The sequence below is a fragment of the Hyperoodon ampullatus genome (genome assembly GCF_949752795.1).
Source record: "Hyperoodon ampullatus genome assembly, chromosome: 10".
Lineage (NCBI taxonomy): Eukaryota > Metazoa > Chordata > Mammalia > Artiodactyla > Ziphiidae > Hyperoodon > Hyperoodon ampullatus.
The window spans coordinates 63880518-63893510 of record NC_136923.1 but is presented as its reverse complement, the minus strand read 5'-3'; positions in this window follow the sequence as shown (position 1 = coordinate 63893510).

Below are 12993 nucleotides of genomic sequence, written 5' to 3'. Positions count from 1 at the left end.
AAAACTGACATTTATAGGTCAAAAATACTAACTGAGTCTTGGGTAAATGCAAGATGCCTTGTTGGAATAATTAATCCTGCAGATAAAGTATCTGACATTTGATTAATAAAATCAGAATATCAGGTTAGGGTAAAGGTTAGTGGAAAAAAGAATTTTCTCCTTAACATTACTGTCACACACACTTTTGATACAAATATTTTTTCTCAGACTATTTTCTATACATATTATTCTGATTAGGAATTTTGTTTAATTTATCTTTTAAATTTTAATCAGTGTTTTTCAAACTTCAGAATACATATGAGTCACTTGGAGTTATTGCTAGCAATATAGAGTCTGATTTAGTAGGTATGAGGTAGAGCCCAGGTTTCTGCATTTCTAGTAGTCTCTTAGGTGATTCCAATGCTGGTGGTCAGAGGACCACACTTTGAATGGAGAGGATTTAGGGCAGTGGTTCCAAATGTTGTTGCACATTAGTATAACCAGATGATTTTTAAAAACTACTGGTGCCTGAACAACAAAAGCAAAAATCAACAAATGAGACTACATCAAAGTCAAAAGCTTTTGCATAGCAAAAGAAACAATTAACAAAATGAAAAGACAACATACAGAATGGGAGAAAAATTTTGCAAACCATGTATCAAATAAGGGGTTATATCTAAGATATATAAAGAACTCATACAAATTAAATAATAACAACAGAAAAAACAATCTGATTAAAAAAATGAGCCAAAGAACTAAATAGATATTTTCCCCAAGAGGACATCAAAATGACCAGCAGGCACATGAAAAGATGCCCAACATCACAAATTATCAGGGAATTGCAAATAAAAACCACAATGAGACATCACTTCACACCTGTTAGAATGGCTATTGTCAAGAAGACAAGAGACAACAGGGGCTGGTGAGGATGTGGAGAAAATGGAAGCCTTACACACTTTTCATGGGAATGAAAATTGGTCCAACCACTATGGAAAACAATATGGAGGTTACTCAAAAAATAAAAGTAGATCTACCATATGATCCAAGACTTACACTTTTGAGTATATACCCAAAGGAAATGAAAATCAGATTTTGAAGAGGTATATACAATTTCATGTTTATTGCAACATTATTCACAATAGGCAAGATATGGAAACAACCTAAATGCTCATCAACAGAAAAATTGATAAAAAAAGATGTGACATATATATATACAATGGAATATTATTCAGTCATAAGAAAGAAGGATATTCTGACATTTGTGACAACATGGATGAACCTTGAGCAAATTATGCTAAGTGAGATAAGTCAGACTGAGAAAGACAGATACCATATGATATCACTTATCTGTGGAGTCTAAAACTATCAAACTCATAAAAAACAGAGAGCAAAATGGTGGTTACCAGGGGATGGAGGATGGAGGGATTGATTAATGTGCTTAAAGGTACAAACTTTCAATAAGTAGTAAATAAGCCATAGACATCTAATGCACAGTATAATGAATATAGACAACAATGTTGTACTATAATCATCAAACTTGCTAAGAGACTGAAACTTAATTATCCCAACTGCTAACAAGGAAGGATAATTATGTAATGTGATAGAGGTGTTAAATATTGCTACAACCACAATCATATTGTAACATATAAATGTATCAAATTAACACTTCATACACCTTAAATTTACACGATGCTATATGTCAAATATATTAAATTAAAAATGGGTCCATTTCAATTGTAAACGTAGATATAGAAATCCTAAACAAAATATTTACTAATTAAATTTTTGAAAATACCTACTGGCGCTGGCTCTCATTGCAAGACATTGATTTAAGCAGTATGTGATGTTACCTGGACATTGTGATTTTTTAAAACTCTCAGATGTTTCCAATAGAGAGCAAATTGGGGAAAGCACCAGTTTAGGAGATGTTTAAAATCATTGCATACTTATTTTCTCACAAAATGTAAGTTAATTCTTTATTGTGGTTATTTTCATATATTTGTAGTATGTATATGAAACAATATTTGGATAAAACTATAAGATATCAATTAATCCATGATATTTCACAAAAAATGTACATAAGTGATGAAAATACACATTATATGGTGGCTCTCTTGTAGTGAATATACAGGGAAATACACATCAATTTGACTAATAAATAAAGTGGCTCACTAAAAAATATTATGTCAGCGCATACACGTGTACACGCAAATAATTATTAACCAGAATAATGGTTGTTGACTGGAAATTATAGGGAAAGACATTCCTTTTATATCAAATGACTCTCAGGCATTGACACCCTCACTTTTTCCCCACCTACACCATCTTCTTCAGGTGTTTACATCAAACTGGAGTGAAACAATTGTTCCAGAAGCAGATGGCTAGAGTGGCTTGCAGGATGGTTGCTAGGGAAACTTAATACTGGGTTGTGACAGAAAGCTAATTCTCTCCTCTTATGCAGTTTTAGTTTATGGGTGTTCCTTAATTTATGGCAGGAAAATGACATATCTCTGAGATGCTTCCAATTGCTAAGACTCTACAGGGCTGTGGTTCTGAACTTGGAAATCCATGGATGAGTTCCAGGTAGTAGGTAAGTATGTTTATACAAACAATTTAAAGGGAATAGAAGATATCACAACTCATTACATACTTAAATGTGTATGGGAATCATTGAATTTTAAGAACCACCCCTTTAGAGGGATAACTGCATTCACATGCCATTTTACAGACAGAGACCCTGAAGCATAAGAAAGCAAAATGGCCATTTCTGGTAGAAACATTTTTTTCCTAATTTATCCTTGAGTGGTAAACTTAGCTATTGTCAGGAGTGAGGAAAGTTAATATCTTTTATTCAAAACTATTTGCATGAATACTTATAGCCTAAGGACAATTATCTAGTTGATTACTCTAGTGTGAACATAGACAGAGGACCTCATAAAAAAAAAAACAACGAACTTCCCTCTTACCAAGACCTTCAAATCTTTTTTATCCCCCTGTCATTTCCTATCTTTGTAATTCTTCCAAAGTTCTGCTTTGTTTTCTTTCAACCATATATAGAATTTATTTTGTAAGGAAAAAGAAAACATTAATGCTAAGACTCCAAAATCTGCTTGCTCATAATTGTTATTCTATTTCAAGAGAGGTCATCGATGCATTTAGAGTAGTGTGGACACCCAACAGGCTTTAATACCACACAGCGGGGCTTTTCTCTGGAATAGGGCATATGAGGCTACTTTTTTTTTCAGGATCTTACCAATAAATGCAAGTGGACCCAACTGAGGGTAGAAAGTGAGGTGGGGAAATTGCTATTATTATTAATTTTAGCTGTGCTTTCTGTTCTCCACTTCTTATCAATCATGAATACAAGAAAGATCAAATGAGGACAAATCAAAACATCTTGACAAAGCCAATGAACAATAAATTAGAAATTAAATATAAACCATTTAAACACATTTCAAATAAAGTGTACCAGCCATCATTCATACTTTACATTATGATATCAACATCACAAACACATAAATAATTTTTAAAAATTGTAATGATACAAATAAATGTATTAAAACACTTTATTATTTATTTATTATTTATGTGTCCTTTATTAGGTTAAGGAAGGTCCCTTCTATACTTAAGTTGCTGAGATTTTTTATCGTAAATGGAGGTTTGGCTTTTTATTTATTCATGTATTTATGTTTATTGAAATATAGTTAACATACAATATTATGTTAGTTTCAGATTTATTACAGTGATTTGACATTTGACATACATTACAAAATTATCACCATGATAAGTCTAGTAACTCTTTGTCCTGATACAAGTTATTACAGTATTATTGATATATGCTGTATATTACACACCTGTGTCTTGTTTATTCTATAACTGGAAGTTAAAAATGAATTTAAATGAGTTAAGGTATATTCTTTCTTTCATTCTTTTTAAAAAATTCTATTGGAATCTAAAATATGATATGAATCAACATATCTACAAAACAAAAACAAACTCACAGATAAAAAGAACAAACTTGTAGTTGCCAAGGAGAAAGGGGGTGTGGAGGAGGGAAGGACTAGTAGTTTGGGATTAGCAGAGGCAAACTAGTATATACAGAATGGATAACAAAGGTTCTGCTGTATAGCACAGGGAACTATATTCAATATACTGTGATAAACCATAATGGAAAAGAATATATATATATGTATAACTGAGTCACTTTACTGTACAGAAGAAATTAACACAACATTGTAAATCAACTATACTTCAATAAGATATAAGGTATATTCTAAGAGAGGAGGGAATTTACCTGACCTGAATCTCTATCTACATTTAATTATATTTGCATAAAGTTTGGATACTTATTTTCAAAAATTGGTTGGAATACAGTATTTAAACAAGACAAATGCACTTGGTTCTTAGAACTTCTAATTGAAAGTTATTTAGAAAGTTTGATAGAGTTAAAACACTTCAACATGACACTTCACTAAACTTTATATTTCTTAATTTTGAGCAGTGACCTTCATAAAAAATACAAAAGAGTAATTGTAACCTAATAAGGACCCTGTCTTTGATAGATGCACCAAGGGCATGACCTGCCATCATGCCCACTCAGGTCAACCTCAGTGTTCAAGATGCAATCCCAAAACATATTTATCAACTCACTCATATTCTATTGGCAATACATTACAGTATTGATTTAATGCTATATGTTTAAATCTATTAAATCAAACCATGCCAGGTTATAATGGTTTTGTTTGTTTGTTTGTTTCTGATTTGCCTCTACTAAATTTCAAAGTCTTGTCCTTTCTTTTTATGTGAAATACCAAATAACAAACCCAGTTAAAGGACAGAAATATTTTAGAACTCTGAGCCTCTTTGCATTTGCTAAACTTTTATTTAAATACTGTTTTATGTGTTAGGACAAAACCCAGTCAAGGATCTTTAAATCAACCCCAATTCACATCTTTACTAGAGATCTAAAAAAATAAGATGATAGCTTTCTTGTTGTCTTTGGAGGAAGATATTCAGCCATGGTATTAAATGTTTTCTATAGATGTATAGTCCTTTATTTCAGAAAAACTTGTCTGAATTGCCAAGGCCTCAGAGCTATTCACTGCAGAGATGTGCGAGGGTGGTTGTTAGATGTTCTCAATGTGCATAATGTTAATTTATTCTAGCATTATAGAAAAAAGTTTATAAAGAAGTTTGCTTTCAAGGTGATAGAAAAAAATAGATTGAGTCATTCTTATTTTACTTTCATTTAAATCCATTGGCTATTTCAGAAAACGTATATAGCTCTGAAAAAATATTTGAGTAAAAATTGATTCATTTTATTTACATAAACATGAGAGCAACTCTTGAACAAGAGTGAAAAATGACTAACTTTATGAGTATTAATATGTCATAGATTTTACTGATTATCTGCAACTTCTGAGCTGTGGGACCTTGAACAATTTATCCAAACTTCAGGTACAATTTTCACTTAGAATATGAAGAAAGGTAACAGCACCTTCATCATGGCATTGTGAGGGTGAAATAAGTTAATATATGTCAAGTGTTTGGGACAATATGCACTCAATGTATATATAGTAGTGCTAATATATTTTATTGTTATATTATTATAGTTATATTATTACTATTATTAATGTGGGTATTTCAATGCAACTAGGATGATTGTGACTCATTTTATACAAGCCATAATAAAGACCAAGAGAGATAAAGTATAATAATCTTAGTGAAGGTACGTATGTTTCTATTTTATCCCAACCCGGATTGCTGCTATTATTCTTAACATCCAGCCACACCAACACTTGTAATATGATATAAATACTGTGATTGACAGTTTATAAAGCATACATAATAATCTCATTTAGCCCTCACAACAATTTGTATGCATAAAGTTATTATTAATCTAGAGCTGAGGAATCCAAAGCTTTAAGTTATTGAGTAATTACCTCAAGTTGAATCATAGTGAATAGTAAATCTAAAATCAAAACCAGAGTCCCTCTATGAGGCTGGTAGTATTATCATTTCAAAGCCAGACAAAGATATCACAAGAACGAAAACTACAAGCCAGTATTTCTCATGAATGCAGATGCAAAAATCCTCAACAAAATATTAGCAAACTGAATCCAGCAATATATTAAAAGGATTATATACCATGGACAAATGGGATTAGCCCCAGGAATATAAGATTGGTTAATCAAACATTGTAATAAATCATAGCGATAGCATAAAGGGGAAAAAATTCCACACATGGTCATCCCAATAGATGTAGAAAAAGTTGACCAAATCCAACATATTTTCATGATAAAAATACTCAACAAGGTAGGAATAAAAGGGAAATTCCTCAGTTTCACAAAAAGCATCTATGAAAACCCATGGGTAGCATTGTACATAATGCTGAAAGACTGAAAGTTTTCTCCTTAAAATTAGGAAAAAGACAAGGAGGTCCACTTTCACCTATTCTAGTCAACACTGTACAGCAAGTTCTAGCTAATTAGACAAGAAAAGAATGTAAAAGACATCCATATTGGAAAGGAAGAAGTAAAACTGTCTATGGCAAATGACATCATCTTACATACAGAAAACTCCAAAGATTTTACACACACAAAACTACTAGAGTTAGTGAGGAGTTCTGCAAAGTTGCAGGGTATAAAATCAATATGCAAAAATCTGTTGTATTTCTATACACTATCAATGAACAATCTGGAAATGGAATTAACAAAACAATTCCATTTACAATAGCATTAGTAGGAATAAAATGCTTAGGAATAAATTTTACCAAGGACATGCAAGTTGTATTGACTGAAATATATAAAATATTATTAAAAATAATTAAAGAAGACCTAAATAAGTTAAAAGATAACCAATGTTTATAAATTGGAAATCTTAATACTGTTAAGAAGACTATATTCTACAAATTGACTTACAAATTCAAATCCAACACAATCTCTATAAAAATTTCAACAGCCTTTTTTTCAGACATGGAGAAGTTGATCCTAAAATTCATATGGAATTGCAAGGGATCCTCAATAGCCAAAACAATCATGAAAAAGAACAAAATTTGCAGGCTCACACTTCTAAATTTTGAAACACACTATGAAGCTACAGGAATCAAAACATTGTTATATTGGTATAAGGATAGACATACAGATCAATGGAATATAATTGAAAGGCTAAAAATGAACCCACACATCTATGGCTAATTGATTTTCAACAAGGGTGCCAAAATCATTTAATGGGTAAAGAAGAGTTTTTTCAACAAACGGTGCTGGGACAACTGGATATCCACATGCAGAAAAAAAAAAGAAAGAAAAAGAAAAAGAAAAGAATTTGGACCCCTTTCTTATATCATATATGAAAATTAACTCAAAATAGATCAAAGACCTAAATGTAAAGAGTAAAACAATAAAAATCTCAAAAGGAAACATAGGTGTAAATCTTTAGGGCCTTGGATTAGTCTGCAGATCTTAAATATTATACCAAAAGCTAAATAACAAAATAAAACATAGATAAATTGGACTTCATCAAAATTTAAAAAAATTTTCCATCAAAGGACACTACTAAGACTGTGAAAATATGACCCAGAATGGCAAACAAATATTTGCAAATGAAGCTTCTGATAAGGGTCTAGTAACCAGAATATATATTTTAAAACTTACAAGTCAATAATAAAAATACAAATTTTCAAATTGGCAAATAATTCAAATAGATATTTCACCAAAGAAGATACACGAAAGGCCAATAAGAACATGAAAGAATGCTCAACCTTATTAGTCATTAGGGGAATAGAAATCTAACCCACAATGAGTTACCACTTAATACCCACCAGGACAGATACAATTTTTTTTCCTAAAGTTTGGAGAAAAGGAATCATTGGTAAAGATGTGAAGTAATTAGTAAACTTACACATTGCTAGTGGTAATGTAGAAGAGTATAACCACTTTGGAAAACAATCTGGCAATTCCTCAAAAAGTTAAATATAGAATCACCATGTGAAACAGTAATTCCACTCCTAAGTATATACCTAAGAGAACTGAAAACATAAGTTCACACAAAAACTTGTACGTGGATGTTCATAACAGCATTACATATAACAGCCAAAAAGAGGAAACAATCAACTGCTGAATAAATAAAATGTGATCTATCCATACAATGGAATATTATTCAGCCATTAAAAAATACTGATATATGCTACAATATGGATGACCTTGAAAATATTATGCTAAGTGAAACAAAACAGAAACAAAAGCCCACATATTTTATGACTCCATTTATAGGAAATTTCCAGGTAGTTAAATCCAGTTGCCAGCATCAGGGAAGATAAGTGAATGGGAAGTCATAGGGTTTCTCTTTCGGGTGAGGGAAACATTCTGGAATTAGGTAATGGTGATGGATGTACAAGATGAGAAATATATTAAAAAACTACTGAGTTGTACACTCTAGAAAGGCAAGTATTGCACTGGCAGTCTCCTTCTTGGGAAGCCAATCTCCAGAGTGGCTGCAGGCAATGGACTGTTCTCAGAGAGGGTACTACCTAGAGTGGGGAAACACCCCAAAAGTTACAGTCTGCACTTTACCATAGGATTTCATTGAAACTCATGATCTTTTTCTACTCTTTGTCATTATTTTTTCAATTTTAATCATTTTCCTCATTAAAAAGAAAAAAAATACCTTTAGTTTACAGAAAGAGGAAGTGAATTAATCGAGTAGCATATTAGACAAAATGATTAAGTCCTTTCCAGACTAATGATTTAGTAATAGGAAATGGTATACTTACATATTCATGGTTTTACATCAACCAAGGTGACACATAGGTATAATTTTTCACAAAATATATGCTTTTGAAAAGGAATTCCTCCCTTCAGTTCAACCCTGATCATCAGGTAGTGATTGCCAGTAGCTGCATACAACCTGTTGCTGTTGTCTGGGGGTGACAACAAAGAATTAAACAATATTTATGCCCTTATGTGCATAGTATAGACAAAAACATTTATACCTGGGAGAATATAGAAGGAGATTGAGTTACTTTGGGGGAAACATCACCCTGAGGAGTATAATTGCAGGAGTTTCCCCTGCAATTCTGCTCTTCAACACTACCCTTAAAAATATTGTGTTGGCCAAAAAGTTCCCTTGGGCTTTTCCCTTCATACAGAATGGGAATATTTAAAATATATGGAGCTGAGGCTTGGGCTTCGGTCGGAGCGCAGGGAGAGGACTGGGGCTGGTGGCATGAACACAGCCTGAAGGAGCTAATGCTCCACAGATAGCCAGAAGGGAGTCCGGGAAAAAGTCTGGACCTGCCGAAGAGCCAAGAGACTGTTTCTTCCTGCTTTGTTTCCTGGTGCGTGAGGAGAGGGGATTAAGAGCGCTGCTTAAGGGAGGTCCAGAGATGGGCATGAGCCACAGCTGAAAGCGCGGGCCCCAGAGATGGGCGTGGGATGCTGGGGCTGCTGCTGCCGCCGCCAATAGGCCTGTGTGTGAGTGCAGGTAGCTGTCCACGCCCCCCTTCTGGGGACCCTGTGCAGCCTGCGACTGCCACGGTATTGGGATGCAGGGACAGCTTCCCCGGGAGAGCGCACGGCACGCCTCAGGCTGGTGCAACGTCACGCCGGCCTCTACCACCACAGGCTCACCCCGCACTCCATGTCCCTCCCTCCCCCCCACCCGGTCTGAGTGAGCCAGAGTCCCCGAAGAGGCTGCTCCTTTAACCCTGTCCTGTCTTAGCGAGGAGCAGACACCCTCTGGAGACCTAAATGCAGAGGCAGGGCCAAATCCAAAGCTGAGACCCAGGAGCTGTGAGAACAAAGAAGAGAAAGGGAAATCTCTCCCAGCAGCCTCAGAAGCAGCGGATTAAAGCTCCACAATCAACTTGATGTACCCTGCATCTGAGGAAAGCATGAATAGACAACAAATTATCTCAAATTGAGGAGCCGTGTGGATGAAAGGTTCTTGGTGCTGCAGCCAGGAGTCAGTGCTCTGCCTCTGAGGTGGGAGAGCCAACTTCAGGACACTGGTCCACAAGAGACCTCCCAGCTCCACATAATATCAAACGGCAAAAATCTTCCAGAGATCTCCATCTCAACACCAGCACCCAGCTTCACTCAACGACCAGCAAGCTACAGTGCTGGACACCCTATGCCAAACAACTAGCAAGACAGGAACACAAACACACCCATTAGCAGAGAGGTTGCCTAAAATCACAAAAAGTCCACAGGCACCCCAAAACACACCACCAGACGTGGACCTGCCCACCAGAAAGACAAGATCCAGCCTCATCCACCAGAACACAAGCACTACTCCCCTCCACCAGGAAGCCTACACAACCCACTAAACCAACCTTAGCCACTGGGGACAGACACCAAAAACAACGGGAACTACGAACCTGCAGCCTGCAAGAAGGAGACCCCAAACACAGTAGGATAAGCAAAATGAGAAGACAGAAAAACACACAGCAGGTGAAAGAGCAAGATAAAAACCCACCAGACCTAACAAATGAAGAAGAAATAGGCAGTCTACCTGAAAAGAATTCAGAATAATGATAGTAAAGATGATCCAAATTCTTGGAAAAAGAATAGACAAAATGCAAGAAACAGTTAACAAGGAACTAGAAGAACTAAAGATGAAACAAGCAATGATGAACAACACAAAAAATAAAATTAAAAATACTCTAGAAGGGATCAATAGCAGAATAACTGAGGCAGAAGAACGGATAAGTGACCTGGAAGATAAAATAATGGAAATAACTACTGCAGAGCAGAATAAAGAAAATAGAATGAAAAGAACTGAGGACAGTCTCAGAGACCTCTGGAACAACATTAAACCCAACAAAATTTGAATTATAGGGGTTCCAGAAGAAGAAGAGAAAAAGAAAGGGACTGAGAAAATATTGGAAGAGATTATAGTTGAAAACTTCACTAATATGGGAAAGGAAATAGTTAATCAAGTCCAGGAGGCACAGAGAGTCCCATACAGGATAAATCCAAGGAGAAACATGGCAAGACACATATAAATCAAACTGTCAAAAATTAAATACAAAGAAAACATATTAAAAGCAGCAAGGGAAAAACAACAAATAACACACAAGGGAATCCCCATAAGGTTATCAGCTGAACTTTCAGCAGAAACTCTGCAAGGAGAAGGGACTGGCAGGACATATTTAAAGTGATGAAGGAGAAAAATCTGCAAGCAAGATTATGCTACCCAGCAAGGATCTCATTCAGATTTGATGGAGAAAGTAAAACGTTTACAGACAAGCAAAATCTGAGAGAGTTCAGCACCACCAAACCAGCTTTACAACAAACGCTAAAGGAACTTCTCTAGGCAAGAAACACAAGAGAAGGAAAACACCTACAATAACGAACCCAAAACAATTAAGAAAATGGGAATAGGAACATACATATCGATAATTACCTTAAATGTAAATGGACTAAATGCTCCCACCAAAAGACACACATTGGCTGAATGGATACAAAAACAAGAGCCATATATATGCTGTCTACAAGAGACCCACTTCAGAACTAGAGACACATACAGACTGAAAGTAAGGGGATGGAAAAAGATGTTCCATGCAAATGGAAACCAAAAGAATGCTGGAGTAGCAATTCTCATATCAGACAAAATAGACTTTAAAATAAAGACTATTAGAAGAGGCAAAGAAGGACACTACATAATGATCAAGGGATCGATCCAAGAAGAAGATATAACATTGTAAACATTTATGCACCCAACATAGGAGCACCTCAATACATAAGACAAATACCAATAGCCATAAAAGGGGAAATCATTCATAGTAGGGGACATTAACACCACACTTTCACCAATGGACAGGTCATCCAAAATGAAAATAAATAAGAAAACACAAGATTTAAAAGATACATTAAACAAGAAGGACTTAATTGATATTTATAGGACATTCCATCCGAAAACAACAGAATACATATTTTCCTCAAGTGCTCATGGAACATTCTCCAGGATAGATCATATCTTGGGTCACAAATCAAGCCTTGGTAAATTTAAGAATAGTGAAATTGTATCAAGTGTGTTTTCCGACCACAACACTATGAGACTAGATATCAATTACGGGAAAAGATCTGTAAAAAATACAAACACATGGAGGCTAAACAATACACTACTTAATAACGAAGTGATCACTTAAGAAATCAAAGAGGAAATAAAAAAATACCTAGAAACAAATGACAATGAAGACACAATGATGCAAAACCTATGGGATGCAGCAAAAACAGTTCTAAGAGGGAAGCTTATAGCAATACAATCCCATTTTAAGAAACAGGAAACATCTCGAATAAACAACTTAACATTGCACCTAAAGCAATTAAAGAAAGAAGAACAAAAAAACCCCAAAGTTAGCAGAAAGAAAGAAATCATAAAAATCAGATCAGAAATGAAAGGAAAGGAAAGGAAGGAAATGATAGCAAAGATCAATAAAACTAAAAGCTGGTTCTTTGAGAAGATAAACAAAATTGATAAACCATTAGCCAGACTCATCAAGAAAAAAAGGGAGAAGACTCACATCAATAGAACTAAAAATTAAAAAGGAGAAGTAACAACTGACACTGCAGAAATACAAAAGATCATGAGAGACTACTACAAGCAACTCTATGCCAGTAAAATGAACAACCTGGAAGAAATGGAAAAATTCTTAGAAATGCACAACATGCCAAGACTGAATCAGGAAGAGATAGAAAATATGAACAGACTGATCACAAGCACTGAAATTGAAACTGTGATTAAAAATCTTCCAACAAACAAAAGCCCAGGACCAGATGGCTTCACAGGTGAATTCTATAAAACATTTAGAGAAGAGCTAACACCTATCCTTCTCAAACTCTTCCAAAATATAGCAGAGGGAAGAACACTCCCAAACTCATTCTACGAGGTCACCATCACCTTGATACCAAAACCAGACAAAGATGTCACAAAGAAAGAAAAGTACAGGCCAATATCACTGATGAACATAGATGCAAAAATCTTGAACAAAATATTAGCAAACAGAATCCAACA